Source organism: Gadus macrocephalus, chromosome 6 (assembly GCF_031168955.1).
Source record: "Gadus macrocephalus chromosome 6, ASM3116895v1".
In the NCBI taxonomy this organism is placed as follows: Eukaryota; Metazoa; Chordata; class Actinopteri; order Gadiformes; family Gadidae; genus Gadus; species Gadus macrocephalus.
Window position 1 is genome coordinate 572,912 of NC_082387.1, and position 26,357 is coordinate 599,268.

The 26,357-nt window shown below is 44.8% G+C and overlaps 35 non-coding genes across 35 annotated transcripts; all 35 read right to left on the reverse strand.

The window, feature by feature from the left end:
* Positions 1-144: 144 nt before the first annotated feature.
* trnav-uac (transfer RNA valine (anticodon UAC)) lies at positions 145-217 on the reverse strand. Its single transcript has one exon. It is a non-coding gene; the product is annotated as a tRNA-Val (tRNA).
* Positions 218-454: 237 nt separating this feature from the next.
* trnav-cac (transfer RNA valine (anticodon CAC)) lies at positions 455-527 on the reverse strand. The gene has a single exon. It is a non-coding gene; the product is annotated as a tRNA-Val (tRNA).
* Positions 528-956: 429 nt separating this feature from the next.
* Positions 957-1,029, reverse strand: trnav-aac (transfer RNA valine (anticodon AAC)). The gene has a single exon. It is a non-coding gene; the product is annotated as a tRNA-Val (tRNA).
* Positions 1,030-1,501: 472 nt separating this feature from the next.
* trnav-uac (transfer RNA valine (anticodon UAC)) lies at positions 1,502-1,574 on the reverse strand. Its single transcript has one exon. It is a non-coding gene; the product is annotated as a tRNA-Val (tRNA).
* A 237-nt stretch (positions 1,575-1,811) lies between these two features.
* On the reverse strand, positions 1,812-1,884 carry trnav-cac (transfer RNA valine (anticodon CAC)). The gene has a single exon. It is a non-coding gene; the product is annotated as a tRNA-Val (tRNA).
* A 974-nt stretch (positions 1,885-2,858) lies between these two features.
* Positions 2,859-2,931, reverse strand: trnav-uac (transfer RNA valine (anticodon UAC)). The gene has a single exon. It is a non-coding gene; the product is annotated as a tRNA-Val (tRNA).
* A 1,284-nt stretch (positions 2,932-4,215) lies between these two features.
* Positions 4,216-4,288, reverse strand: trnav-uac (transfer RNA valine (anticodon UAC)). Its single transcript has one exon. It is a non-coding gene; the product is annotated as a tRNA-Val (tRNA).
* Positions 4,289-4,525: 237 nt separating this feature from the next.
* Positions 4,526-4,598, reverse strand: trnav-cac (transfer RNA valine (anticodon CAC)). The gene has a single exon. It is a non-coding gene; the product is annotated as a tRNA-Val (tRNA).
* A 429-nt stretch (positions 4,599-5,027) lies between these two features.
* trnav-aac (transfer RNA valine (anticodon AAC)) lies at positions 5,028-5,100 on the reverse strand. Its single transcript has one exon. It is a non-coding gene; the product is annotated as a tRNA-Val (tRNA).
* A 472-nt stretch (positions 5,101-5,572) lies between these two features.
* On the reverse strand, positions 5,573-5,645 carry trnav-uac (transfer RNA valine (anticodon UAC)). Its single transcript has one exon. It is a non-coding gene; the product is annotated as a tRNA-Val (tRNA).
* Positions 5,646-6,886: 1,241 nt separating this feature from the next.
* On the reverse strand, positions 6,887-6,959 carry trnav-aac (transfer RNA valine (anticodon AAC)). Its single transcript has one exon. It is a non-coding gene; the product is annotated as a tRNA-Val (tRNA).
* A 536-nt stretch (positions 6,960-7,495) lies between these two features.
* Positions 7,496-7,568, reverse strand: trnav-uac (transfer RNA valine (anticodon UAC)). Its single transcript has one exon. It is a non-coding gene; the product is annotated as a tRNA-Val (tRNA).
* A 237-nt stretch (positions 7,569-7,805) lies between these two features.
* trnav-cac (transfer RNA valine (anticodon CAC)) lies at positions 7,806-7,878 on the reverse strand. The gene has a single exon. It is a non-coding gene; the product is annotated as a tRNA-Val (tRNA).
* A 974-nt stretch (positions 7,879-8,852) lies between these two features.
* trnav-uac (transfer RNA valine (anticodon UAC)) lies at positions 8,853-8,925 on the reverse strand. The gene has a single exon. It is a non-coding gene; the product is annotated as a tRNA-Val (tRNA).
* A 237-nt stretch (positions 8,926-9,162) lies between these two features.
* Positions 9,163-9,235, reverse strand: trnav-cac (transfer RNA valine (anticodon CAC)). Its single transcript has one exon. It is a non-coding gene; the product is annotated as a tRNA-Val (tRNA).
* Positions 9,236-9,664: 429 nt separating this feature from the next.
* trnav-aac (transfer RNA valine (anticodon AAC)) lies at positions 9,665-9,737 on the reverse strand. The gene has a single exon. It is a non-coding gene; the product is annotated as a tRNA-Val (tRNA).
* Positions 9,738-10,209: 472 nt separating this feature from the next.
* trnav-uac (transfer RNA valine (anticodon UAC)) lies at positions 10,210-10,282 on the reverse strand. The gene has a single exon. It is a non-coding gene; the product is annotated as a tRNA-Val (tRNA).
* Positions 10,283-10,519: 237 nt separating this feature from the next.
* trnav-cac (transfer RNA valine (anticodon CAC)) lies at positions 10,520-10,592 on the reverse strand. The gene has a single exon. It is a non-coding gene; the product is annotated as a tRNA-Val (tRNA).
* Positions 10,593-11,566: 974 nt separating this feature from the next.
* trnav-uac (transfer RNA valine (anticodon UAC)) lies at positions 11,567-11,639 on the reverse strand. Its single transcript has one exon. It is a non-coding gene; the product is annotated as a tRNA-Val (tRNA).
* A 1,284-nt stretch (positions 11,640-12,923) lies between these two features.
* Positions 12,924-12,996, reverse strand: trnav-uac (transfer RNA valine (anticodon UAC)). The gene has a single exon. It is a non-coding gene; the product is annotated as a tRNA-Val (tRNA).
* A 237-nt stretch (positions 12,997-13,233) lies between these two features.
* trnav-cac (transfer RNA valine (anticodon CAC)) lies at positions 13,234-13,306 on the reverse strand. The gene has a single exon. It is a non-coding gene; the product is annotated as a tRNA-Val (tRNA).
* A 429-nt stretch (positions 13,307-13,735) lies between these two features.
* Positions 13,736-13,808, reverse strand: trnav-aac (transfer RNA valine (anticodon AAC)). The gene has a single exon. It is a non-coding gene; the product is annotated as a tRNA-Val (tRNA).
* Positions 13,809-14,280: 472 nt separating this feature from the next.
* trnav-uac (transfer RNA valine (anticodon UAC)) lies at positions 14,281-14,353 on the reverse strand. Its single transcript has one exon. It is a non-coding gene; the product is annotated as a tRNA-Val (tRNA).
* Positions 14,354-15,594: 1,241 nt separating this feature from the next.
* trnav-aac (transfer RNA valine (anticodon AAC)) lies at positions 15,595-15,667 on the reverse strand. The gene has a single exon. It is a non-coding gene; the product is annotated as a tRNA-Val (tRNA).
* A 536-nt stretch (positions 15,668-16,203) lies between these two features.
* trnav-uac (transfer RNA valine (anticodon UAC)) lies at positions 16,204-16,276 on the reverse strand. Its single transcript has one exon. It is a non-coding gene; the product is annotated as a tRNA-Val (tRNA).
* Positions 16,277-16,513: 237 nt separating this feature from the next.
* trnav-cac (transfer RNA valine (anticodon CAC)) lies at positions 16,514-16,586 on the reverse strand. The gene has a single exon. It is a non-coding gene; the product is annotated as a tRNA-Val (tRNA).
* Positions 16,587-17,560: 974 nt separating this feature from the next.
* Positions 17,561-17,633, reverse strand: trnav-uac (transfer RNA valine (anticodon UAC)). Its single transcript has one exon. It is a non-coding gene; the product is annotated as a tRNA-Val (tRNA).
* Positions 17,634-17,870: 237 nt separating this feature from the next.
* Positions 17,871-17,943, reverse strand: trnav-cac (transfer RNA valine (anticodon CAC)). Its single transcript has one exon. It is a non-coding gene; the product is annotated as a tRNA-Val (tRNA).
* A 429-nt stretch (positions 17,944-18,372) lies between these two features.
* On the reverse strand, positions 18,373-18,445 carry trnav-aac (transfer RNA valine (anticodon AAC)). Its single transcript has one exon. It is a non-coding gene; the product is annotated as a tRNA-Val (tRNA).
* A 472-nt stretch (positions 18,446-18,917) lies between these two features.
* trnav-uac (transfer RNA valine (anticodon UAC)) lies at positions 18,918-18,990 on the reverse strand. The gene has a single exon. It is a non-coding gene; the product is annotated as a tRNA-Val (tRNA).
* A 237-nt stretch (positions 18,991-19,227) lies between these two features.
* On the reverse strand, positions 19,228-19,300 carry trnav-cac (transfer RNA valine (anticodon CAC)). Its single transcript has one exon. It is a non-coding gene; the product is annotated as a tRNA-Val (tRNA).
* A 2,641-nt stretch (positions 19,301-21,941) lies between these two features.
* On the reverse strand, positions 21,942-22,014 carry trnav-cac (transfer RNA valine (anticodon CAC)). The gene has a single exon. It is a non-coding gene; the product is annotated as a tRNA-Val (tRNA).
* Positions 22,015-22,443: 429 nt separating this feature from the next.
* On the reverse strand, positions 22,444-22,516 carry trnav-aac (transfer RNA valine (anticodon AAC)). The gene has a single exon. It is a non-coding gene; the product is annotated as a tRNA-Val (tRNA).
* A 1,786-nt stretch (positions 22,517-24,302) lies between these two features.
* trnav-aac (transfer RNA valine (anticodon AAC)) lies at positions 24,303-24,375 on the reverse strand. The gene has a single exon. It is a non-coding gene; the product is annotated as a tRNA-Val (tRNA).
* An 846-nt stretch (positions 24,376-25,221) lies between these two features.
* On the reverse strand, positions 25,222-25,294 carry trnav-cac (transfer RNA valine (anticodon CAC)). Its single transcript has one exon. It is a non-coding gene; the product is annotated as a tRNA-Val (tRNA).
* Between the last annotated feature and the right edge of the window lie 1,063 nt (positions 25,295-26,357).

Here is a 26,357-nt window from a genome sequence, read left to right on the forward strand (position 1 = left end):
CAGGTTTTCAGCACAGGTTTAAACACTTAATAATATGACGAGGCTATCGGTTGAAGAGGTGGCGGGGTGCCAAGTCAGACTTTTCCAGAATAGATGCTTGATAGTAAAGCAGGAGAATTTAAACATTACATTTGTAAGTAATGCTGTTTCCGCCCGGTCTTGAACCGGGGACCTTTCGCGTGTAAGGCGAACGTGATAACCACTACACTACGGAAACCTGTGAGTTTGAAAAAAAACCTAGAAAAAATTGTCATTAGAAGCACCCGCATGAACAGGTTTTCCGCGTTGGTTTAAATACTTAATAATATGACGAGGCTATCGCTTCAAGAGGTGGCGTGGTGCCAAGTAGACGCTGCTGAAGGTTCTGTTCAAGATAGACTCTTCACGAACAGCTTCTTGATAGTAAAGCAGGAGAATTTAAACATTAACTTTGTATACCTCAAATAAGTAATGCTGTTTCCGCCCGGTTTCGAACCGGGGACCTTTCGCGTGTGAGGCGAACGTGATAACCACTACACTACGGAAACACATATACGGATAATCTGGCAACCCATCAGAATCCCGTCAGAGTGGTCAGGTGTGAATGTAAGTGGTTATATCATACATATTTGAAACATATTATCCTAAACATCCATTCGCCCATCTGCTACAGCGGTGAACAATGCCAGCACGCTAGGCCTCAATTGTAAAGTCGTAACGACTGCGGCCAAAGCCCGCCACGACATGCCAATGGCCTACGAACCGTGCATTGCATGCTAGACGATCCAGGATGAGACGGTTACCCCAGAAGTCCATGCTGGAGAGGTGCACGTAGAAGATTCAGTAACGCTAGGCAAATCAGGAAAGGAGGTTGACACCCAGACACTTCTAAGAACTTCTCACAACTAGAGTTTGAGTTTAACTTTCATACAGTCTATGCTCTCAACTACGAGCGCTAAACACAAATACTATCACCATGTTTCCGCCCGGTCTCGAACCGGGGACCTTTCGCATGTTAGGCGAACGTGATAACCACTACACTACGGAAACCAGTTAGTTTGACCAAAACCCTGGAAAATGTTGTCAGCAGAAGCTCCCGCATTAACAGGTTTTCAGCGCAGGTTTAAACACTTAATAATATGACGAGGCTATCGGTTGAAGAGGTGGCGGGGTGCCAAGTAGACGCTGCTGCTTGATAGTAAAGCAGGAGAATTTAAACATTAACTTTGTATATCTCAAAACAATGAAACTGTTTCCTCTCGGTTTCGAACCGGTGACCTTTTGCATGTCAGGCGTACGTAATAACCACTATACTAAGGAAACCGATTTAATTGAGCTAAACCCTAGATAATTTTGTTATCGGAAGCTCCCGCATGAACAGGTTTTCAGCACAGGTTTAAACACTTAATAATATGACGAGGCTATCGGTTGAAGAGGTGGCGGGGTGCCAAGTCAGACTTTTCCAGAATAGATGCTTGATAGTAAAGCAGGAGAATTTAAACATTAAATTTGTAAGTAATGCTGTTTCCGCCCGGTCTTGAACCGGGGACCTTTCGCGTGTAAGGCGAACGTGATAACCACTACACTACGGAAACCTGTGAGTTTGAAAAAAAACCTAGAAAAAATTGTCTTTAGAAGCACCCGCATGAACAGGTTTTCCGCGTTGGTTTAAATACTTAATAATATGACGAGGCTATCGGTTCAAGAGGTGGCGTGGTGCCAAGTAGACGCTGCTGAAGGTTCTGTTCAAGATAGACTCTTCACGAACAGCTTCTTGATAGTAAAGCAGGAGAATTTAAACATTAACTTTGTATACCTCAAAAAAGTAATGCTGTTTCCGCCCGGTTTCGAACCGGGGACCTTTCGCGTGTGAGGCGAACGTGATAACCACTACACTACGGAAACACATAAACGGAAAATCTGGCAACCCATCAGAATCCCGTCAGAGTGGTCAGGTGTGAATGTAAGTGGTTATATCATACATATTTGAAACATATTATCCTAAACATCCATTCGCCCATCTGCTACAGCGGTGAACAATGCTAGCACGCTAGGCCTCAATTGTAAAGTCGTAACGACTGCGGCCAAAGCCCGCCACGACATGCCAATGGCCTACGAACCGTGCATTGCATGCTAGACGATCCAGGATGAGACGGTTACCCCAGAAGTCCATGCTGGAGAGGTGCACGTAGAAGATTCAGTAACGCTAGGCAAATCAGGAAAGGAGGTTGACACCCAGACACTTCTAAGAACTTCTCACAACTAGAGTTTGAGTTTAACTTTCATACAGTCTATGCTCTCAACTACGAGCGCTAATCACAAATACTATCACCATGTTTCCGCCCGGTCTCGAACCGGGGACCTTTCGCCTGTTAGGCGAACGTGATAACCACTACACTACGGACACCAGTTAGTTTGAACAAAACCCTGGAAAATGTTGTCAGCAGAAGCTCCCGCATTAACAGGTTTTCAGCGCAGGTTTAAACACTTAATAATATGACGAGGCTATCGGTTGAAGAGGTGGCGGGGTGCCAAGTAGACGCTGCTGCTTGATAGTAAAGCAGGAGAATTTAAACATTAACTTTGTATATCTCAAAACAATGGAACTGTTTCCTCTCGGTTTCGAACCGGTGACCTTTTGCATGTCAGGCGTACGTAATAACCACTATACTAAGGAAACCGATTTATTTGAGCTAAACCCTAGATAATTTTGTTATCGGAAGCTCCCGCATGAACAGGTTTTCAGCACAGGTTTAAACACTTAATAATATGACGAGGCTATCGGTTGAAGAGGTGGCGGGGTGCCAAGTCAGACTTTTCCAGAATAGATGCTTGATAGTAAAGCAGGAGAATTTAAACATTAAATTTGTAAGTAATGCTGTTTCCGCCCGGTCTTGAACCGGGGACCTTTCGCGTGTAAGGCGAACGTGATAACCACTACACTACGGAAACCTGTGAGTTTGAAAAAAAACCTAGAAAAAATTGTCATTAGAAGCACCCGCATGAACAGGTTTTCCGCGTTGGTTTAAATACTTAATAATATGACGAGGCTATCGGTTCAAGAGGTGGCGTGGTGCCAAGTAGACGCTGCTGAAGGTTCTGTTCAAGATAGACTCTTCACGAACAGCTTCTTGATAGTAAAGCAGGAGAATTTAAACATTAACTTTGTATACCTCAAAAAAGTAATGCTGTTTCCGCCCGGTTTCGAACCGGGGACCTTTCCCGTGTGAGGCGAACGTGATAACCACTACACTACGGAAACACATATACGGATAATCTGGCAACCCATCAGAATCCCGTCAGAGTGGTCAGGTGTGAATGTAAGTGGTTATATCATTCATATTTGAAACATATTATCCTAAACATCCATTCGCCCATCTGCTACAGCGGTGAACAATGCCAGCACGCTAGGCCTCAATTGTAAAGTCGTAACGACTGCGGCCAAAGCCCGCCACGACATGCCAATGGCCTACGAACCGTGCATTGCATGCTAGACGATCCAGGATGAGACGGTTACCCCAGAAGTCCATGCTGGAGAGGTGCACGTAGAAGATTCAGTAACGCTAGGCAAATCAGGAAAGGAGGTTGACACCCAGACACTTCTAAGAACTTCTCACAACTAGAGTTTGAGTTTAACTTTCATACAGTCTATGCTCTCAACTACGAGCGCTAAACACAAATACTATCACCATGTTTCCGCCCGGTCTCGAACCGGGGACCTTTCGCGTGTGAGGCGAACGTGATAACCACTACACTACGGAAACCAGTTAGTTTGACAAAAACCCTGGAAAATGTTGTCAGCAGAAGCTCCCGCATTAACAGGTTTTCAGCGCAGGTTTAAACACTTAATAATATGACGAGGCTATCGGTTGAAGAGGTGGCGGGGTGCCAAGTAGACGCTGCTGCTTGATAGTAAAGCAGGAGAATTTAAACATTAACTTTGTATATCTCAAAACAATGAAACTGTTTCCTCTCGGTTTCGAACCGGTGACCTTTTGCATGTCAGGCGTACGTAATAACCACTATACTAAGGAAACCGATTTAATTGAGCTAAACCCTAGATAATTTTGTTATCGGAAGCTCCCGCATGAACAGGTTTTCAGCACAGGTTTAAACACTTAATAATATGACGAGGCTATCGGTTGAAGAGGTGGCGGGGTGCCAAGTCAGACTTTTCCAGAATAGATGCTTGATAGTAAAGCAGGAGAATTTAAACATTACATTTGTAAGTAATGCTGTTTCCGCCCGGTCTTGAACCGGGGACCTTTCGCGTGTAAGGCGAACGTGATAACCACTACACTACGGAAACCTGTGAGTTTGAAAAAAAACCTAGAAAAAATTGTCATTAGAAGCACCCGCATGAACAGGTTTTCCGCGTTGGTTTAAATACTTAATAATATGACGAGCCTATCGCTTCAAGAGGTGGCGTGGTGCCAAGTAGACGCTGCTGAAGGTTCTGTTCAAGATAGACTCTTCACGAACAGCTTCTTGATAGTAAAGCAGGAGAATTTAAACATTAACTTTGTATACCTCAAATAAGTAATGCTGTTTCCGCCCGGTTTCGAACCGGGGACCTTTCGCGTGTGAGGCGAACGTGATAACCACTACACTACGGAAACACATATACGGATAATCTGGCAACCCATCAGAATCCCGTCAGAGTGGTCAGGTGTGAATGTAAGTGGTTATATCATACATATTTGAAACATATTATCCTAAACATCCATTCGCCCATCTGCTACAGCGGTGAACAATGCCAGCACGCTAGGCCTCAATTGTAAAGTCGTAACGACTGCGGCCAAAGCCCGCCACGACATGCCAATGGCCTACGAACCGTGCATTGCATGCTAGACGATCCAGGATGAGACGGTTACCCCAGAAGTCCATGCTGGAGAGGTGCACGTAGAAGATTCAGTAACGCTAGGCAAATCAGGAAAGGAGGTTGACACCCAGACACTTCTAAGAACTTCTCACAACTAGAGTTTGAGTTTAACTTTCATACAGTCTATGCTCTCAACTACGAGCGCTAAACACAAATACTATCACCATGTTTCCGCCCGGTCTCGAACCGGGGACCTTTCGCATGTTAGGCGAACGTGATAACCACTACACTACGGAAACCAGTTAGTTTGACCAAAACCCTGGAAAATGTTGTCAGCAGAAGCTCCCGCATTAACAGGTTTTCAGCGCAGGTTTAAACACTTAATAATATGACGAGGCTATCGGTTGAAGAGGTGGCGGGGTGCCAAGTAGACGCTGCTGCTTGATAGTAAAGCAGGAGAATTTAAACATTAACTTTGTATATCTCAAAACAATGAAACTGTTTCCTCTCGGTTTCGAACCGGTGACCTTTTGCATGTCAGGCGTACGTAATAACCACTATACTAAGGAAACCGATTTAATTGAGCTAAACCCTAGATAATTTTGTTATCGGAAGCTCCCGCATGAACAGGTTTTCAGCACAGGTTTAAACACTTAATAATATGACGAGGCTATCGGTTGAAGAGGTGGCGGGGTGCCAAGTCAGACTTTTCCAGAATAGATGCTTGATAGTAAAGCAGGAGAATTTAAACATTAAATTTGTAAGTAATGCTGTTTCCGCCCGGTCTTGAACCGGGGACCTTTCGCGTGTAAGGCGAACGTGATAACCACTACACTACGGAAACCTGTGAGTTTGAAAAAAAACCTAGAAAAAATTGTCATTAGAAGCACCCGCATGAACAGGTTTTCCGCGTTGGTTTAAATACTTAATAATATGACGAGGCTATCGGTTCAAGAGGTGGCGTGGTGCCAAGTAGACGCTGCTGAAGGTTCTGTTCAAGATAGACTCTTCACGAACAGCTTCTTGATAGTAAAGCAGGAGAATTTAAACATTAACTTTGTATACCTCAAAAAAGTAATGCTGTTTCAGCCCGGTTTCGAACCGGGGACCTTTCGCGTGTGAGGCGAACGTGATAACCACTACACTACGGAAACACATATACGGATAATCTGGCAACCCATCAGAATCCCGTCAGAGTGGTCAGGTGTGAATGTAAGTGGTTATATCATACATATTTGAAACATATTATCCTAAACATCCATTCGCCCATCTGCTACAGCGGTGAACAATGCCAGCACGCTAGGCCTCAATTGTAAAGTCGTAACGACTGCGGCCAAAGCCCGCCACGACATGCCAATGGCCGACGAACCGTGCATTGCATGCTAGACGATCCAGGATGAGACGGTTACCCCAGAAGTCCATGCTGGAGAGGTGCACGTAGAAGATTCAGTAACGCTAGGCAAATCAGGAAAGGAGGTTGACACCCAGACACTTCTGAGAACTTCTCACAACTAGAGTTTGAGTTTAACTTTCATACAGTCTATGCTCTCAACTACGAGCGCTAAACACAAATACTATCACCATGTTTCCGCCCGGTCTCGAACCGGGGACCTTTCGCGTGTGAGGCGAACGTGATAACCACTACACTACGGAAACACATATACGGATAATCTGGCAACCCATCAGAATCCCGTCAGAGTGGTCAGGTGTGAATGTAAGTGGTTATATCATTCATATTTGAAACATATTATCCTAAACATCCATTCGCCCATCTGCTACAGCGGTGAACAATGCCAGCACGCTAGGCCTCAATTGTAAAGTCGTAACGACTGCGGCCAAAGCCCGCCACGACATGCCAATGGCCTACGAACCGTGCATTGCATGCTAGACGATCCAGGATGAGACGGTTACCCCAGAAGTCCATGCTGGAGAGGTGCACGTAGAAGATTCAGTAACGCTAGGCAAATCAGGAAAGGAGGTTGACACCCAGACACTTCTAAGAACTTCTCACAACTAGAGTTTGAGTTTAACTTTCATACAGTCTATGCTCTCAACTACGAGCGCTAAACACAAATACTATCGCCATGTTTCCGCCCGGTCTCGAACCGGGGACCTTTCGCGTGTTAGGCGAACGTGATAACCACTACACTACGGAAACCAGTTAGATTGACCAAAACCCTGGAAAATGTTGTCAGCAGAAGCTCCCGCATTAACAGGTTTTCAGCGCAGGTTTAAACACTTAATAATATGACGAGGCTATCGGTTGAAGAGGTGGCGGGGTGCCAAGTAGACGCTGCTGAAGGTTCTGTTCCAGATAGACTTTTCCCGAATAGCTGCTTGATAGTAAAGCAGGAGAATTTAAACATTAACTTTGTATATCTCAAAACAATGAAACTGTTTCCGCTCGGTTTCGAACCGGTGACCTTTTGCATGTCAGGCGTACGTAATAACCACTATACTAAGGAAACCGGTTTAATTGAGCAAAACCCTAGATAATTTTGTTATCGGAAGCTCCCGCATGAACAGGTTTTCAGCACAGGTTTAAACACTTAATAATATGATGAGGCTATCGGTTTAAGAGGTGACGTGGTGCCCAGTCGTCACTGCTGAAGGTCCTGTTCCAGACAGACTTTTCCAGAATAGATGCTTGATAGTAAAGCAGGAGAATTTAAACATTAAATTTGTAAGTAATGCTGTTTCCGCCCGGTCTTGAACCGGGGACCTTTCGCGTGTAAGGCGAACGTGATAACCACTACACTACGGAAACCTGTGAGTTTGAAAAAAAACCTAGAAAAAATTGTCATTAGAAGCACCCGCATGAACAGGTTTTCCGCGTTGGTTTAAATACTTAATAATATGACGAGGCTATCGGTTCAAGAGGTGGCGTGGTGCCAAGTAGACGCTGCTGAAGGTTCTGTTCAAGATAGACTCTTCACGAACAGCTTCTTGATAGTAAAGCAGGAGAATTTAAACATTAACTTTGTATACCTCAAAAAAGTAATGCTGTTTCCGCCCGGTTTCGAACCGGGGACCTTTCGCGTGTGAGGCGAACGTGATAACCACTACACTACGGAAACACATATACGGATAATCTGGCAACCCATCAGAATCCCGTCAGAGTGGTCAGGTGTGAATGTAAGTGGTTATATCATTCATATTTGAAACATATTATCCTAAACATCCATTCGCCCATCTGCTACAGCGGTGAACAATGCCAGCACGCTAGGCCTCAATTGTAAAGTCGTAACGACTGCGGCCAAAACCCGCCACGACATGCCAATGGCCTACGAACCGTGCATTGCATGCTAGACGATCCAGGATGAGACGGTTACCCCAGAAGTCCATGCTGGAGAGGTGCACGTAGAAGATTCAGTAACGCTAGGCAAATCAGGAAAGGAGGTTGACACCCAGACACTTCTAAGAACTTCTCACAACTAGAGTTTGAGTTTAACTTTCATACAGTCTATGCTCTCAACTACGAGCGCTAAACACAAATACTATCACCATGTTTCCGCCCGGTCTCGAACCGGGGACCTTTCGCGTGTGAGGCGAACGTGATAACCACTACACTACGGAAACCAGTTAGTTTGACCAAAACCCTGGAAAATGTTGTCAGCAGAAGCTCCCGCATTAACAGGTTTTCAGCGCAGGTTTAAACACTTAATAATATGACGAGGCTATCGGTTGAAGAGGTGGCGGGGTGCCAAGTAGACGCTGCTGCTTGATAGTAAAGCAGGAGAATTTAAACATTAACTTTGTATATCTCAAAACAATGAAACTGTTTCCTCTCGGTTTCGAACCGGTGACCTTTTGCATGTCAGGCGTACGTAATAACCACTATACTAAGGAAACCGATTTAATTGAGCTAAACCCTAGATAATTTTGTTATCGGAAGCTCCCGCATGAACAGGTTTTCAGCACAGGTTTAAACACTTAATAATATGACGAGGCTATCGGTTGAAGAGGTGGCGGGGTGCCAAGTCAGACTTTTCCAGAATAGATGCTTGATAGTAAAGCAGGAGAATTTAAACATTACATTTGTAAGTAATGCTGTTTCCGCCCGGTCTTGAACCGGGGACCTTTCGCGTGTAAGGCGAACGTGATAACCACTACACTACGGAAACCTGTGAGTTTGAAAAAAAACCTAGAAAAAATTGTCATTAGAAGCACCCGCATGAACAGGTTTTCCGCGTTGGTTTAAATACTTAATAATATGACGAGGCTATCGCTTCAAGAGGTGGCGTGGTGCCAAGTAGACGCTGCTGAAGGTTCTGTTCAAGATAGACTCTTCACGAACAGCTTCTTGATAGTAAAGCAGGAGAATTTAAACATTAACTTTGTATACCTCAAATAAGTAATGCTGTTTCCGCCCGGTTTCGAACCGGGGACCTTTCGCGTGTGAGGCGAACGTGATAACCACTACACTACGGAAACACATATACGGATAATCTGGCAACCCATCAGAATCCCGTCAGAGTGGTCAGGTGTGAATGTAAGTGGTTATATCATACATATTTGAAACATATTATCCTAAACATCCATTCGCCCATCTGCTACAGCGGTGAACAATGCCAGCACGCTAGGCCTCAATTGTAAAGTCGTAACGACTGCGGCCAAAGCCCGCCACGACATGCCAATGGCCTACGAACCGTGCATTGCATGCTAGACGATCCAGGATGAGACGGTTACCCCAGAAGTCCATGCTGGAGAGGTGCACGTAGAAGATTCAGTAACGCTAGGCAAATCAGGAAAGGAGGTTGACACCCAGACACTTCTAAGAACTTCTCACAACTAGAGTTTGAGTTTAACTTTCATACAGTCTATGCTCTCAACTACGAGCGCTAAACACAAATACTATCACCATGTTTCCGCCCGGTCTCGAACCGGGGACCTTTCGCATGTTAGGCGAACGTGATAACCACTACACTACGGAAACCAGTTAGTTTGACCAAAACCCTGGAAAATGTTGTCAGCAGAAGCTCCCGCATTAACAGGTTTTCAGCGCAGGTTTAAACACTTAATAATATGACGAGGCTATCGGTTGAAGAGGTGGCGGGGTGCCAAGTAGACGCTGCTGCTTGATAGTAAAGCAGGAGAATTTAAACATTAACTTTGTATATCTCAAAACAATGAAACTGTTTCCTCTCGGTTTCGAACCGGTGACCTTTTGCATGTCAGGCGTACGTAATAACCACTATACTAAGGAAACCGATTTAATTGAGCTAAACCCTAGATAATTTTGTTATCGGAAGCTCCCGCATGAACAGGTTTTCAGCACAGGTTTAAACACTTAATAATATGACGAGGCTATCGGTTGAAGAGGTGGCGGGGTGCCAAGTCAGACTTTTCCAGAATAGATGCTTGATAGTAAAGCAGGAGAATTTAAACATTAAATTTGTAAGTAATGCTGTTTCCGCCCGGTCTTGAACCGGGGACCTTTCGCGTGTAAGGCGAACGTGATAACCACTACACTACGGAAACCTGTGAGTTTGAAAAAAAACCTAGAAAAAATTGTCTTTAGAAGCACCCGCATGAACAGGTTTTCCGCGTTGGTTTAAATACTTAATAATATGACGAGGCTATCGGTTCAAGAGGTGGCGTGGTGCCAAGTAGACGCTGCTGAAGGTTCTGTTCAAGATAGACTCTTCACGAACAGCTTCTTGATAGTAAAGCAGGAGAATTTAAACATTAACTTTGTATACCTCAAAAAAGTAATGCTGTTTCCGCCCGGTTTCGAACCGGGGACCTTTCGCGTGTGAGGCGAACGTGATAACCACTACACTACGGAAACACATAAACGGAAAATCTGGCAACCCATCAGAATCCCGTCAGAGTGGTCAGGTGTGAATGTAAGTGGTTATATCATACATATTTGAAACATATTATCCTAAACATCCATTCGCCCATCTGCTACAGCGGTGAACAATGCTAGCACGCTAGGCCTCAATTGTAAAGTCGTAACGACTGCGGCCAAAGCCCGCCACGACATGCCAATGGCCTACGAACCGTGCATTGCATGCTAGACGATCCAGGATGAGACGGTTACCCCAGAAGTCCATGCTGGAGAGGTGCACGTAGAAGATTCAGTAACGCTAGGCAAATCAGGAAAGGAGGTTGACACCCAGACACTTCTAAGAACTTCTCACAACTAGAGTTTGAGTTTAACTTTCATACAGTCTATGCTCTCAACTACGAGCGCTAATCACAAATACTATCACCATGTTTCCGCCCGGTCTCGAACCGGGGACCTTTCGCCTGTTAGGCGAACGTGATAACCACTACACTACGGACACCAGTTAGTTTGAACAAAACCCTGGAAAATGTTGTCAGCAGAAGCTCCCGCATTAACAGGTTTTCAGCGCAGGTTTAAACACTTAATAATATGACGAGGCTATCGGTTGAAGAGGTGGCGGGGTGCCAAGTAGACGCTGCTGCTTGATAGTAAAGCAGGAGAATTTAAACATTAACTTTGTATATCTCAAAACAATGGAACTGTTTCCTCTCGGTTTCGAACCGGTGACCTTTTGCATGTCAGGCGTACGTAATAACCACTATACTAAGGAAACCGATTTAATTGAGCTAAACCCTAGATAATTTTGTTATCGGAAGCTCCCGCATGAACAGGTTTTCAGCACAGGTTTAAACACTTAATAATATGACGAGGCTATCGGTTGAAGAGGTGGCGGGGTGCCAAGTCAGACTTTTCCAGAATAGATGCTTGATAGTAAAGCAGGAGAATTTAAACATTAAATTTGTAAGTAATGCTGTTTCCGCCCGGTCTTGAACCGGGGACCTTTCGCGTGTAAGGCGAACGTGATAACCACTACACTACGGAAACCTGTGAGTTTGAAAAAAAACCTAGAAAAAATTGTCATTAGAAGCACCCGCATGAACAGGTTTTCCGCGTTGGTTTAAATACTTAATAATATGACGAGGCTATCGGTTCAAGAGGTGGCGTGGTGCCAAGTAGACGCTGCTGAAGGTTCTGTTCAAGATAGACTCTTCACGAACAGCTTCTTGATAGTAAAGCAGGAGAATTTAAACATTAACTTTGTATACCTCAAAAAAGTAATGCTGTTTCCGCCCGGTTTCGAACCGGGGACCTTTCCCGTGTGAGGCGAACGTGATAACCACTACACTACGGAAACACATATACGGATAATCTGGCAACCCATCAGAATCCCGTCAGAGTGGTCAGGTGTGAATGTAAGTGGTTATATCATTCATATTTGAAACATATTATCCTAAACATCCATTCGCCCATCTGCTACAGCGGTGAACAATGCCAGCACGCTAGGCCTCAATTGTAAAGTCGTAACGACTGCGGCCAAAGCCCGCCACGACATGCCAATGGCCTACGAACCGTGCATTGCATGCTAGACGATCCAGGATGAGACGGTTACCCCAGAAGTCCATGCTGGAGAGGTGCACGTAGAAGATTCAGTAACGCTAGGCAAATCAGGAAAGGAGGTTGACACCCAGACACTTCTAAGAACTTCTCACAACTAGAGTTTGAGTTTAACTTTCATACAGTCTATGCTCTCAACTACGAGCGCTAAACACAAATACTATCACCATGTTTCCGCCCGGTCTCGAACCGGGGACCTTTCACGTGTGAGGCGAACGTGATAACCACTACACTACGGAAACCAGTTAGTTTGACAAAAACCCTGGAAAATGTTGTCAGCAGAAGCTCCCGCATTAACAGGTTTTCAGCGCAGGTTTAAACACTTAATAATATGACGAGGCTATCGGTTGAAGAGGTGGCGGGGTGCCAAGTAGACGCTGCTGCTTGATAGTAAAGCAGGAGAATTTAAACATTAACTTTGTATATCTCAAAACAATGAAACTGTTTCCTCTCGGTTTCGAACCGGTGACCTTTTGCATGTCAGGCGTACGTAATAACCACTATACTAAGGAAACCGATTTAATTGAGCTAAACCCTAGATAATTTTGTTATCGGAAGCTCCCGCATGAACAGGTTTTCAGCACAGGTTTAAACACTTAATAATATGACGAGGCTATCGGTTGAAGAGGTGGCGGGGTGCCAAGTCAGACTTTTCCAGAATAGATGCTTGATAGTAAAGCAGGAGAATTTAAACATTACATTTGTAAGTAATGCTGTTTCCGCCCGGTCTTGAACCGGGGACCTTTCGCGTGTAAGGCGAACGTGATAACCACTACACTACGGAAACCTGTGAGTTTGAAAAAAAACCTAGAAAAAATTGTCATTAGAAGCACCCGCATGAACAGGTTTTCCGCGTTGGTTTAAATACTTAATAATATGACGAGCCTATCGCTTCAAGAGGTGGCGTGGTGCCAAGTAGACGCTGCTGAAGGTTCTGTTCAAGATAGACTCTTCACGAACAGCTTCTTGATAGTAAAGCAGGAGAATTTAAACATTAACTTTGTATACCTCAAATAAGTAATGCTGTTTCCGCCCGGTTTCGAACCGGGGACCTTTCGCGTGTGAGGCGAACGTGATAACCACTACACTACGGAAACACATATACGGATAATCTGGCAACCCATCAGAATCCCGTCAGAGTGGTCAGGTGTGAATGTAAGTGGTTATATCATACATATTTGAAACATATTATCCTAAACATCCATTCGCCCATCTGCTACAGCGGTGAACAATGCCAGCACGCTAGGCCTCAATTGTAAAGTCGTAACGACTGCGGCCAAAGCCCGCCACGACATGCCAATGGCCTACGAACCGTGCATTGCATGCTAGACGATCCAGGATGAGACGGTTACCCCAGAAGTCCATGCTGGAGAGGTGCACGTAGAAGATTCAGTAACGCTAGGCAAATCAGGAAAGGAGGTTGACACCCAGACACTTCTAAGAACTTCTCACAACTAGAGTTTGAGTTTAACTTTCATACAGTCTATGCTCTCAACTACGAGCGCTAAACACAAATACTATCACCATGTTTCCGCCCGGTCTCGAACCGGGGACCTTTCGCATGTTAGGCGAACGTGATAACCACTACACTACGGAAACCAGTTAGTTTGACCAAAACCCTGGAAAATGTTGTCAGCAGAAGCTCCCGCATTAACAGGTTTTCAGCGCAGGTTTAAACACTTAATAATATGACGAGGCTATCGGTTGAAGAGGTGGCGGGGTGCCAAGTAGACGCTGCTGCTTGATAGTAAAGCAGGAGAATTTAAACATTAACTTTGTATATCTCAAAACAATGAAACTGTTTCCTCTCGGTTTCGAACCGGTGACCTTTTGCATGTCAGGCGTACGTAATAACCACTATACTAAGGAAACCGATTTAATTGAGCTAAACCCTAGATAATTTTGTTATCGGAAGCTCCCGCATGAACAGGTTTTCAGCACAGGTTTAAACACTTAATAATATGACGAGGCTATCGGTTGAAGAGGTGGCGGGGTGCCAAGTCAGACTTTTCCAGAATAGATGCTTGATAGTAAAGCAGGAGAATTTAAACATTAAATTTGTAAGTAATGCTGTTTCCGCCCGGTCTTGAACCGGGGACCTTTCGCGTGTAAGGCGAACGTGATAACCACTACACTACGGAAACCTGTGAGTTTGAAAAAAAACCTAGAAAAAATTGTCATTAGAAGCACCCGCATGAACAGGTTTTCCGCGTTGGTTTAAATACTTAATAATATGACGAGGCTATCGGTTCAAGAGGTGGCGTGGTGCCAAGTAGACGCTGCTGAAGGTTCTGTTCAAGATAGACTCTTCACGAACAGCTTCTTGATAGTAAAGCAGGAGAATTTAAACATTAACTTTGTATACCTCAAAAAAGTAATGCTGTTTCAGCCCGGTTTCGAACCGGGGACCTTTCGCGTGTGAGGCGAACGTGATAACCACTACACTACGGAAACACATATACGGATAATCTGGCAACCCATCAGAATCCCGTCAGAGTGGTCAGGTGTGAATGTAAGTGGTTATATCATACATATTTGAAACATATTATCCTAAACATCCATTCGCCCATCTGCTACAGCGGTGAACAATGCCAGCACGCTAGGCCTCAATTGTAAAGTCGTAACGACTGCGGCCAAAGCCCGCCACGACATGCCAATGGCCGACGAACCGTGCATTGCATGCTAGACGATCCAGGATGAGACGGTTACCCCAGAAGTCCATGCTGGAGAGGTGCACGTAGAAGATTCAGTAACGCTAGGCAAATCAGGAAAGGAGGTTGACACCCAGACACTTCTGAGAACTTCTCACAACTAGAGTTTGAGTTTAACTTTCATACAGTCTATGCTCTCAACTACGAGCGCTAAACACAAATACTATCACCATGTTTCCGCCCGGTCTCGAACCGGGGACCTTTCGCGTGTGAGGCGAACGTGATAACCACTACACTACGGAAACACATATACGGATAATCTGGCAACCCATCAGAATCCCGTCAGAGTGGTCAGGTGTGAATGTAAGTGGTTATATCATTCATATTTGAAACATATTATCCTAAACATCCATTCGCCCATCTGCTACAGCGGTGAACAATGCCAGCACGCTAGGCCTCAATTGTAAAGTCGTAACGACTGCGGCCAAAGCCCGCCACGACATGCCAATGGCCTACGAACCGTGCATTGCATGCTAGACGATCCAGGATGAGACGGTTACCCCAGAAGTCCATGCTGGAGAGGTGCACGTAGAAGATTCAGTAACGCTAGGCAAATCAGGAAAGGAGGTTGACACCCAGACACTTCTAAGAACTTCTCACAACTAGAGTTTGAGTTTAACTTTCATACAGTCTATGCTCTCAACTACGAGCGCTAAACACAAATACTATCGCCATGTTTCCGCCCGGTCTCGAACCGGGGACCTTTCGCGTGTTAGGCGAACGTGATAACCACTACACTACGGAAACCAGTTAGATTGACCAAAACCCTGGAAAATGTTGTCAGCAGAAGCTCCCGCATTAACAGGTTTTCAGCGCAGGTTTAAACACTTAATAATATGACGAGGCTATCGGTTGAAGAGGTGGCGGGGTGCCAAGTAGACGCTGCTGAAGGTTCTGTTCCAGATAGACTTTTCCCGAATAGCTGCTTGATAGTAAAGCAGGAGAATTTAAACATTAACTTTGTATATCTCAAAACAATGAAACTGTTTCCGCTCGGTTTCGAACCGGTGACCTTTTGCATGTCAGGCGTACGTAATAACCACTATACTAAGGAAACCGGTTTAATTGAGCAAAACCCTAGATAATTTTGTTATCGGAAGCTCCCGCATGAACAGGTTTTCAGCACAGGTTTAAACACTTAATAATATGATGAGGCTATCGGTTTAAGAGGTGACGTGGTGCCCAGTCGTCACTGCTGAAGGTCCTGTTCCAGACAGACTTTTCCAGAATAGATGCTTGATAGTAAAGCAGGAGAATTTAAACATTAAATTTGTAAGTAATGCTGTTTCCGCCCGGTCTTGAACCGGGGACCTTTCGCGTGTAAGGCGAACGTGATAACCACTACACTACGGAAACCTGTGAGTTTGAAAAAAAACCTAGAAAAAATTGTCATTAGAAGCACCCGCATGAACAGGTTTTCCGCGTTGGTTTAAATACTTAATAATATGACGAGGCTATCGGTTCAAGAGGTGGCGTGGTGCCAAGTAGACGCTGCTGAAGGTTCTGTTCAAGATAGACTCTTCACGAACAGCTTCTTGATAGTAAAGCAGGAGAATTTAAACATTAACTTTGTATACCTCAAAAAAGTAATGCTGTTTCCGCCCGGTTTCGAACCGGGGACCTTTCGCGTGTGAGGCGAACGTGATAACCACTACACTACGGAAACACATATACGGATAATCTGGCAACCCATCAGAATCCCGTCAGAGTGGTCAGGTGTGAATGTAAGTGGTTATATCATTCATATTTGAAACATATTATCCTAAACATCCATTCGCCCATCTGCTACAGCGGTGAACAATGCCAGCACGCTAGGCCTCAATTGTAAAGTCGTAACGACTGCGGCCAAAACCCGCCACGACATGCCAATGGCCTACGAACCGTGCATTGCATGCTAGACGATCCAGGATGAGACGGTTACCCCAGAAGTCCATGCTGGAGAGGTGCACGTAGAAGATTCAGTAACGCTAGGCAAATCAGGAAAGGAGGTTGACACCCAGACACTTCTAAGAACTTCTCACAACTAGAGTTTGAGTTTAACTTTCATACAGTCTATGCTCTCAACTACGAGCGCTAAACACAAATACTATCACCATGTTTCCGCCCGGTCTCGAACCGGGGACCTTTCGCGTGTGAGGCGAACGTGATAACCACTACACTACGGAAACCAGTTAGTTTGACCAAAACCCTGGAAAATGTTGTCAGCAGAAGCTCCCGCATTAACAGGTTTTCAGCGCAGGTTTAAACACTTAATAATATGACGAGGCTATCGGTTGAAGAGGTGGCGGGGTGCCAAGTAGACGCTGCTGCTTGATAGTAAAGCAGGAGAATTTAAACATTAACTTTGTATATCTCAAAACAATGAAACTGTTTCCTCTCGGTTTCGAACCGGTGACCTTTTGCATGTCAGGCGTACGTAATAACCACTATACTAAGGAAACCGATTTAATTGAGCTAAACCCTAGATAATTTTGTTATCGGAAGCTCCCGCATGAACAGGTTTTCAGCACAGGTTTAAACACTTAATAATATGACGAGGCTATCGGTTGAAGAGGTGGCGGGGTGCCAAGTCAGACTTTTCCAGAATAGATGCTTGATAGTAAAGCAGGAGAATTTAAACATTACATTTGTAAGTAATGCTGTTTCCGCCCGGTCTTGAACCGGGGACCTTTCGCGTGTAAGGCGAACGTGATAACCACTACACTACGGAAACCTGTGAGTTTGAAAAAAAACCTAGAAAAAATTGTCATTAGAAGCACCCGCATGAACAGGTTTTCCGCGTTGGTTTAAATACTTAATAATATGACGAGGCTATCGCTTCAAGAGGTGGCGTGGTGCCAAGTAGACGCTGCTGAAGGTTCTGTTCAAGATAGACTCTTCACGAACAGCTTCTTGATAGTAAAGCAGGAGAATTTAAACATTAACTTTGTATACCTCAAATAAGTAATGCTGTTTCCGCCCGGTTTCGAACCGGGGACCTTTCGCGTGTGAGGCGAACGTGATAACCACTACACTACGGAAACACATATACGGATAATCTGGCAACCCATCAGAATCCCGTCAGAGTGGTCAGGTGTGAATGTAAGTGGTTATATCATACATATTTGAAACATATTATCCTAAACATCCATTCGCCCATCTGCTACAGCGGTGAACAATGCCAGCACGCTAGGCCTCAATTGTAAAGTCGTAACGACTGCGGCCAAAGCCCGCCACGACATGCCAATGGCCTACGAACCGTGCATTGCATGCTAGACGATCCAGGATGAGACGGTTACCCCAGAAGTCCATGCTGGAGAGGTGCACGTAGAAGATTCAGTAACGCTAGGCAAATCAGGAAAGGAGGTTGACACCCAGACACTTCTAAGAACTTCTCACAACTAGAGTTTGAGTTTAACTTTCATACAGTCTATGCTCTCAACTACGAGCGCTAAACACAAATACTATCACCATGTTTCCGCCCGGTCTCGAACCGGGGACCTTTCGCATGTTAGGCGAACGTGATAACCACTACACTACGGAAACCAGTTAGTTTGACCAAAACCCTGGAAAATGTTGTCAGCAGAAGCTCCCGCATTAACAGGTTTTCAGCGCAGGTTTAAACACTTAATAATATGACGAGGCTATCGGTTGAAGAGGTGGCGGGGTGCCAAGTAGACGCTGCTGCTTGATAGTAAAGCAGGAGAATTTAAACATTAACTTTGTATATCTCAAAACAATGAAACTGTTTCCTCTCGGTTTCGAACCGGTGACCTTTTGCATGTCAGGCGTACGTAATAACCACTATACTAAGGAAACCGATTTAATTGAGCTAAACCCTAGATAATTTTGTTATCGGAAGCTCCCGCATGAACAGGTTTTCAGCACAGGTTTAAACACTTAATAATATGACGAGGCTATCGGTTGAAGAGGTGGCGGGGTGCCAAGTCAGACTTTTCCAGAATAGATGCTTGATAGTAAAGCAGGAGAATTTAAACATTAAATTTGTAAGTAATGCTGTTTCCGCCCGGTCTTGAACCGGGGACCTTTCGCGTGTAAGGCGAACGTGATAACCACTACACTACGGAAACCTGTGAGTTTGAAAAAAAACCTAGAAAAAATTGTCTTTAGAAGCACCCGCATGAACAGGTTTTCCGCGTTGGTTTAAATACTTAATAATATGACGAGGCTATCGGTTCAAGAGGTGGCGTGGTGCCAAGTAGACGCTGCTGAAGGTTCTGTTCAAGATAGACTCTTCACGAACAGCTTCTTGATAGTAAAGCAGGAGAATTTAAACATTAACTTTGTATACCTCAAAAAAGTAATGCTGTTTCCGCCCGGTTTCGAACCGGGGACCTTTCGCGTGTGAGGCGAACGTGATAACCACTACACTACGGAAACACATAAACGGAAAATCTGGCAACCCATCAGAATCCCGTCAGAGTGGTCAGGTGTGAATGTAAGTGGTTATATCATACATATTTGAAACATATTATCCTAAACATCCATTCGCCCATCTGCTACAGCGGTGAACAATGCTAGCACGCTAGGCCTCAATTGTAAAGTCGTAACGACTGCGGCCAAAGCCCGCCACGACATGCCAATGGCCTACGAACCGTGCATTGCATGCTAGACGATCCAGGATGAGACGGTTACCCCAGAAGTCCATGCTGGAGAGGTGCACGTAGAAGATTCAGTAACGCTAGGCAAATCAGGAAAGGAGGTTGACACCCAGACACTTCTAAGAACTTCTCACAACTAGAGTTTGAGTTTAACTTTCATACAGTCTATGCTCTCAACTACGAGCGCTAATCACAAATACTATCACCATGTTTCCGCCCGGTCTCGAACCGGGGACCTTTCGCCTGTTAGGCGAACGTGATAACCACTACACTACGGACACCAGTTAGTTTGAACAAAACCCTGGAAAATGTTGTCAGCAGAAGCTCCCGCATTAACAGGTTTTCAGCGCAGGTTTAAACACTTAATAATATGACGAGGCTATCGGTTGAAGAGGTGGCGGGGTGCCAAGTAGACGCTGCTGCTTGATAGTAAAGCAGGAGAATTTAAACATTAACTTTGTATATCTCAAAACAATGGAACTGTTTCCTCTCGGTTTCGAACCGGTGACCTTTTGCATGTCAGGCGTACGTAATAACCACTATACTAAGGAAACCGATTTAATTGAGCTAAACCCTAGATAATTTTGTTATCGGAAGCTCCCGCATGAACAGGTTTTCAGCACAGGTTTAAACACTTAATAATATGACGAGGCTATCGGTTGAAGAGGTGGCGGGGTGCCAAGTCAGACTTTTCCAGAATAGATGCTTGATAGTAAAGCAGGAGAATTTAAACATTAAATTTGTAAGTAATGCTGTTTCCGCCCGGTCTTGAACCGGGGACCTTTCGCGTGTAAGGCGAACGTGATAACCACTACACTACGGAAACCTGTGAGTTTGAAAAAAAACCTAGAAAAAATTGTCATTAGAAGCACCCGCATGAACAGGTTTTCCGCGTTGGTTTAAATACTTAATAATATGACGAGGCTATCGGTTCAAGAGGTGGCGTGGTGCCAAGTAGACGCTGCTGAAGGTTCTGTTCAAGATAGACTCTTCACGAACAGCTTCTTGATAGTAAAGCAGGAGAATTTAAACATTAACTTTGTATACCTCAAAAAAGTAATGCTGTTTCCGCCCGGTTTCGAACCGGGGACCTTTCCCGTGTGAGGCGAACGTGATAACCACTACACTACGGAAACACATATACGGATAATCTGGCAACCCATCAGAATCCCGTCAGAGTGGTCAGGTGTGAATGTAAGTGGTTATATCATTCATATTTGAAACATATTATCCTAAACATCCATTCGCCCATCTGCTACAGCGGTGAACAATGCCAGCACGCTAGGCCTCAATTGTAAAGTCGTAACGACTGCGGCCAAAGCCCGCCACGACATGCCAATGGCCTACGAACCGTGCATTGCATGCTAGACGATCCAGGATGAGACGGTTACCCCAGAAGTCCATGCTGGAGAGGTGCACGTAGAAGATTCAGTAACGCTAGGCAAATCAGGAAAGGAGGTTGACACCCAGACACTTCTAAGAACTTCTCACAACTAGAGTTTGAGTTTAACTTTCATACAGTCTATGCTCTCAACTACGAGCGCTAAACACAAATACTATCACCATGTTTCCGCCCGGTCTCGAACCGGGGACCTTTCGCGTGTGAGGCGAACGTGATAACCACTACACTACGGAAACCAGTTAGTTTGACAAAAACCCTGGAAAATGTTGTCAGCAGAAGCTCCCGCATTAACAGGTTTTCAGCGCAGGTTTAAACACTTAATAATATGACGAGGCTATCGGTTGAAGAGGTGGCGGGGTGCCAAGTAGACGCTGCTGCTTGATAGTAAAGCAGGAGAATTTAAACATTAACTTTGTATATCTCAAAACAATGAAACTGTTTCCTCTCGGTTTCGAACCGGTGACCTTTTGCATGTCAGGCGTACGTAATAACCACTATACTAAGGAAACCGATTTAATTGAGCTAAACCCTAGATAATTTTGTTATCGGAAGCTCCCGCATGAACAGGTTTTCAGCACAGGTTTAAACACTTAATAATATGACGAGGCTATCGGTTGAAGAGGTGGCGGGGTGCCAAGTCAGACTTTTCCAGAATAGATGCTTGATAGTAAAGCAGGAGAATTTAAACATTACATTTGTAAGTAATGCTGTTTCCGCCCGGTCTTGAACCGGGGACCTTTCGCGTGTAAGGCGAACGTGATAACCACTACACTACGGAAACCTGTGAGTTTGAAAAAAAACCTAGAAAAAATTGTCATTAGAAGCACCCGCATGAACAGGTTTTCCGCGTTGGTTTAAATACTTAATAATATGACGAGCCTATCGCTTCAAGAGGTGGCGTGGTGCCAAGTAGACGCTGCTGAAGGTTCTGTTCAAGATAGACTCTTCACGAACAGCTTCTTGATAGTAAAGCAGGAGAATTTAAACATTAACTTTGTATACCTCAAATAAGTAATGCTGTTTCCGCCCGGTTTCGAACCGGGGACCTTTCGCGTGTGAGGCGAACGTGATAACCACTACACTACGGAAACACATATACGGATAATCTGGCAACCCATCAGAATCCCGTCAGAGTGGTCAGGTGTGAATGTAAGTGGTTATATCATACATATTTGAAACATATTATCCTAAACATCCATTCGCCCATCTGCTACAGCGGTGAACAATGCCAGCACGCTAGGCCTCAATTGTAAAGTCGTAACGACTGCGGCCAAAGCCCGCCACGACATGCCAATGGCCTACGAACCGTGCATTGCATGCTAGACGATCCAGGATGAGACGGTTACCCCAGAAGTCCATGCTGGAGAGGTGCACGTAGAAGATTCAGTAACGCTAGGCAAATCAGGAAAGGAGGTTGACACCCAGACACTTCTAAGAACTTCTCACAACTAGAGTTTGAGTTTAACTTTCATACAGTCTATGCTCTCAACTACGAGCGCTAAACACAAATACTATCACCATGTTTCCGCCCGGTCTCGAACCGGGGACCTTTCGCATGTTAGGCGAACGTGATAACCACTACACTACGGAAACCAGTTAGTTTGACCAAAACCCTGGAAAATGTTGTCAGCAGAAGCTCCCGCATTAACAGGTTTTCAGCGCAGGTTTAAACACTTAATAATATGACGAGGCTATCGGTTGAAGAGGTGGCGGGGTGCCAAGTAGACGCTGCTGCTTGATAGTAAAGCAGGAGAATTTAAACATTAACTTTGTATATCTCAAAACAATGAAACTGTTTCCTCTCGGTTTCGAACCGGTGACCTTTTGCATGTCAGGCGTACGTAATAACCACTATACTAAGGAAACCGATTTAATTGAGCTAAACCCTAGATAATTTTGTTATCGGAAGCTCCCGCATGAACAGGTTTTCAGCACAGGTTTAAACACTTAATAATATGACGAGGCTATCGGTTGAAGAGGTGGCGGGGTGCCAAGTCAGACTTTTCCAGAATAGATGCTTGATAGTAAAGCAGGAGAATTTAAACATTAAATTTGTAAGTAATGCTGTTTCCGCCCGGTCTTGAACCGGGGACCTTTCGCGTGTAAGGCGAACGTGATAACCACTACACTACGGAAACCTGTGAGTTTGAAAAAAAACCTAGAAAAAATTGTCATTAGAAGCACCCGCATGAACAGGTTTTCCGCGTTGGTTTAAATACTTAATAATATGACGAGGCTATCGGTTCAAGAGGTGGCGTGGTGCCAAGTAGACGCTGCTGAAGGTTCTGTTCAAGATAGACTCTTCACGAACAGCTTCTTGATAGTAAAGCAGGAGAATTTAAACATTAACTTTGTATACCTCAAAAAAGTAATGCTGTTTCAGCCCGGTTTCGAACCGGGGACCTTTCGCGTGTGAGGCGAACGTGATAACCACTACACTACGGAAACACATATACGGATAATCTGGCAACCCATCAGAATCCCGTCAGAGTGGTCAGGTGTGAATGTAAGTGGTTATATCATACATATTTGAAACATATTATCCTAAACATCCATTCGCCCATCTGCTACAGCGGTGAACAATGCCAGCACGCTAGGCCTCAATTGTAAAGTCGTAACGACTGCGGCCAAAGCCCGCCACGACATGCCAATGGCCGACGAACCGTGCATTGCATGCTAGACGATCCAGGATGAGACGGTTACCCCAGAAGTCCATGCTGGAGAGGTGCACGTAGAAGATTCAGTAACGCTAGGCAAATCAGGAAAGGAGGTTGACACCCAGACACTTCTGAGAACTTCTCACAACTAGAGTTTGAGTTTAACTTTCATACAGTCTATGCTCTCAACTACGAGCGCTAAACACAAATACTATCACCATGTTTCCGCCCGGTCTCGAACCGGGGACCTTTCGCGTGTGAGGCGAACGTGATAACCACTACACTACGGAAACACATATACGGATAATCTGGCAACCCATCAGAATCCCGTCAGAGTGGTCAGGTGTGAATGTAAGTGGTTATATCATTCATATTTGAAACATATTATCCTAAACATCCATTCGCCCATCTGCTACAGCGGTGAACAATGCCAGCACGCTAGGCCTCAATTGTAAAGTCGTAACGACTGCGGCCAAAGCCCGCCACGACATGCCAATGGCCTACGAACCGTGCATTGCATGCTAGACGATCCAGGATGAGACGGTTACCCCAGAAGTCCATGCTGGAGAGGTGCACGTAGAAGATTCAGTAACGCTAGGCAAATCAGGAAAGGAGGTTGACACCCAGACACTTCTAAGAACTTCTCACAACTAGAGTTTGAGTTTAACTTTCATACAGTCTATGCTCTCAACTACGAGCGCTAAACACAAATACTATCGCCATGTTTCCGCCCGGTCTCGAACCGGGGACCTTTCGCGTGTTAGGCGAACGTGATAACCACTACACTACGGAAACCAGTTAGATTGACCAAAACCCTGGAAAATGTTGTCAGCAGAAGCTCCCGCATTAACAGGTTTTCAGCGCAGGTTTAAACACTTAATAATATGACGAGGCTATCGGTTGAAGAGGTGGCGGGGTGCCAAGTAGACGCTGCTGAAGGTTCTGTTCCAGATAGACTTTTCCCGAATAGCTGCTTGATAGTAAAGCAGGAGAATTTAAACATTAACTTTGTATATCTCAAAACAATGAAACTGTTTCCGCTCGGTTTCGAACCGGTGACCTTTTGCATGTCAGGCGTACGTAATAACCACTATACTAAGGAAACCGGTTTAATTGAGCAAAACCCTAGATAATTTTGTTATCGGAAGCTCCCGCATGAACAGGTTTTCAGCACAGGTTTAAACACTTAATAATATGATGAGGCTATCGGTTTAAGAGGTGACGTGGTGCCCAGTCGTCACTGCTGAAGGTCCTGTTCCAGACAGACTTTTCCAGAATAGATGCTTGATAGTAAAGCAGGAGAATTTAAACATTAAATTTGTAAGTAATGCTGTTTCCGCCCGGTCTTGAACCGGGGACCTTTCGCGTGTAAGGCGAACGTGATAACCACTACACTACGGAAACCTGTGAGTTTGAAAAAAAACCTAGAAAAAATTGTCATTAGAAGCACCCGCATGAACAGGTTTTCCGCGTTGGTTTAAATACTTAATAATATGACGAGGCTATCGGTTCAAGAGGTGGCGTGGTGCCAAGTAGACGCTGCTGAAGGTTCTGTTCAAGATAGACTCTTCACGAACAGCTTCTTGATAGTAAAGCAGGAGAATTTAAACATTAACTTTGTATACCTCAAAAAAGTAATGCTGTTTCCGCCCGGTTTCGAACCGGGGACCTTTCGCGTGTGAGGCGAACGTGATAACCACTACACTACGGAAACACATATACGGATAATCTGGCAACCCATCAGAATCCCGTCAGAGTGGTCAGGTGTGAATGTAAGTGGTTATATCATTCATATTTGAAACATATTATCCTAAACATCCATTCGCCCATCTGCTACAGCGGTGAACAATGCCAGCACGCTAGGCCTCAATTGTAAAGTCGTAACGACTGCGGCCAAAACCCGCCACGACATGCCAATGGCCTACGAACCGTGCATTGCATGCTAGACGATCCAGGATGAGACGGTTACCCCAGAAGTCCATGCTGGAGAGGTGCACGTAGAAGATTCAGTAACGCTAGGCAAATCAGGAAAGGAGGTTGACACCCAGACACTTCTAAGAACTTCTCACAACTAGAGTTTGAGTTTAACTTTCATACAGTCTATGCTCTCAACTACGAGCGCTAAACACAAATACTATCACCATGTTTCCGCCCGGTCTCGAACCGGGGACCTTTCGCGTGTGAGGCGAACGTGATAACCACTACACTACGGAAACCAGTTAGTTTGACCAAAACCCTGGAAAATGTTGTCAGCAGAAGCTCCCGCATTAACAGGTTTTCAGCGCAGGTTTAAACACTTAATAATATGACGAGGCTATCGGTTGAAGAGGTGGCGGGGTGCCAAGTAGACGCTGCTGCTTGATAGTAAAGCAGGAGAATTTAAACATTAACTTTGTATATCTCAAAACAATGAAACTGTTTCCTCTCGGTTTCGAACCGGTGACCTTTTGCATGTCAGGCGTACGTAATAACCACTATACTAAGGAAACCGATTTAATTGAGCTAAACCCTAGATAATTTTGTTATCGGAAGCTCCCGCATGAACAGGTTTTCAGCACAGGTTTAAACACTTAATAATATGACGAGGCTATCGGTTGAAGAGGTGGCGGGGTGCCAAGTCAGACTTTTCCAGAATAGATGCTTGATAGTAAAGCAGGAGAATTTAAACATTACATTTGTAAGTAATGCTGTTTCCGCCCGGTCTTGAACCGGGGACCTTTCGCGTGTAAGGCGAACGTGATAACCACTACACTACGGAAACCTGTGAGTTTGAAAAA